Below are 2,557 nucleotides of genomic sequence, written 5' to 3'. Positions count from 1 at the left end.
AAATACAGAGAAACTTGCTTTCCAAACGGTGGAATTTGAGTGTATGAGAGCACGTGTGAATGAGTAATATAGAGCGGATTCACTAACTTTGATAAGAGCAATTAGGAGCAAACATAGGGTAACCAAAACTGGACAAATAGTCTAGGTCAGTTAAACCATAGTGTAATAGATAGAAGCAATATAAAAATGGCCAACAGTCAGGCCAATGGTGGGGGAATGCCGATAACTTCTGCAGACATTTCATTGACCGAATGGAACAGTGACGTTAACCTGATTGACTGGAATGTGACCGACCTCTCTCCTGAGTCCAGTGTGATGGAGGGACGGGAAATAATGTCTTTAACTCCGCCACAGGGGGTCGTTGCAGCAAGCGACCCAGAGACAACTGTAATACCCGAGCCAAGCCACGCTGAAGTGTCCGTTGCGGGAGACTGCCAGTTAACCAAGAGACAATGAAAGCAACTGAGGAGAGCGATGTTGTTACAGCAGTCCCAGGGAGTTGACGCTGGCCGTACGGTGGGAATAGAGACTGACAACAGGTATGGGATAATACATGAACAGTTTCTACAGCCCACCTGTGTCCCGTGCCTAGGTTTCCCCCACCCCCACCATCAGTACCAGACTGAGAGAAGTGGCCCGCTGACTAGGAGCCAGGCAGCAAGGGCCAAGGTGGAGGAAGAGCGGGGGACGAGCCTCCCTCAAGAACAACAACAAAGGCCAATGGGAAAACCTGGGCAGTCACGGGGACAAGGTGTAAACGAAAGAGGGGGTGCGAATGGATCCAGAGCACAGTCAATTGTGTGTTGGACGTGCGGGAATCTCGGACATATTTCATGGGAATGTGAGAATGGCTATAGAGCCAGAAGGGGAGGTACTCGAGGGGGGAACAGAGGAGGTGGTCGTGGGCAAAACCAAGGTCGGTATCAAGTACAGGGTCCACGGCCCGCAAGCTCCCCCTGTCTAGGACCCCCTCAGCACCAGAGCCAAGATGAGAGGCGGGGCCCAGCGATGGGAAGTCAAACCGCCTGCGCTGAGATGGGGGAAGAGGCGTCGTCCTATAGACAACAGAGAGCGTTTGTAACAGCGTTCGAACGACACGAGGCGGTTCATCGAGATCTGATGAAGACACAGCTGGAGATCGGTCAAGCCGCACACGAGACTCAGAGATTGGAACAAGAACTGGCGAGAAAGACTGCACTACTAGATGGTACAGCTATTGAGATCATGTTTCGGGCGTCGGTGTTAGGCCACCGTGATCAAGCAATGCTGTGTGCCCCATTGTCTGGAGTGGTAGCGGGCCCCTCCCAACAACAGGCTCAAGGAACTGTGACTGAACCAAATAGGTACGTGGCTTTCTCCTCAGAACAGGCTCAAGGGAACCATGGCGGACAGCAAGGACATGCTCTGGACCCGATGACCCCGGGGCCATCCGATTACAGGCGGGCGGCCCACCGGGTCCCACAACCCAGGGAACAAGGACAGGTTTGCTGGATCTGTGGACTGAAAGGTCATTTTCAAAGGTCATGTCTGCAGAGGCCACCGGCAGAATAAAAATATATGCAACTGATTAGGGTAAAGATGGAATAGATTGAATGAAAATATATGCTCCTGATTAGATTAGAATAAAAATAGAATAAAAAATAAATAGAGGGGTTAGGTGATTAGGTTATGAATGGAAGTTACTAAAATGGATGTGTGAGTAACTGACAAATGCATGAACTAATCAGACTAACAAGAAAATCAAATCATGTTAAACAGTTAATATTAGGTATTCAATATTAGACAGTGTGATGATGTGACACTGCGGAAGCTAGTGGTCAATAGATTATCCATGCTTGATCAACATTCAGATCTGTCAAAGGGTGGACTGCATGATTAAGAAATTAAAAAAGAACCATAGGTGTTCCTAGGTTTTTATGGTATTGATAGATGAATATTAACAGTTATGAGCAATAGATATAGGTGTTTATTTTTATTTCTGCAGAATTTCTCTTTTCTAGTGTGGTACGAGCAATTCGGGAGCGTTCATTTTGTTTATTCATTTGATTTTTCCCTTTTTGTTTCTTAGTTAATACGGGGGTGCATAAGCCTCTAGATAATAGGTTAATTTTGTTTCTAAGAGTGAGTTAAAAAGAAAAAAGAAATGCTCACAAGTTTGGTTTATTTTTTTCAATTATTGTTTTGGGCATGTTTTCTTTGTTTGTTTTTTGTTTCTTTTCTATATATTTTTTCTTAGGGGACCTGGCAAGCTGGGAGTGATCTCGACACATCAGGACTGGGTAGTATATGTCTATAAAATGGACTGGGAACGAAGTGAATGGACTAGAGCTGGTTCATGGATTTTTGTTCTCCGCCCATTAAAAATCCGGATCTAGGTTCTGGGGGTGTGTCGTGATTGGTGAAGTGTTGGGAAGCATGATTCTCTGTACATTGATAAGCTCAGTAGGTTTTGGTCGCTATTGGCCAGATTAGTCTTTGTGTAGGGTGTGAACATGTGCAATTGATAATTGGCTTGTGGGGCTGTCCAAGCCCGGAAGCAGCTGTCCAGGGACGAAGG

Source organism: Notolepis coatsorum (genome assembly GCF_963971535.1).
Source record: "Notolepis coatsorum genome assembly, chromosome: 5".
NCBI lineage: Eukaryota > Metazoa > Chordata > Actinopteri > Aulopiformes > Paralepididae > Notolepis > Notolepis coatsorum.
Note: the sequence above shows the minus strand (reverse complement) of the source record.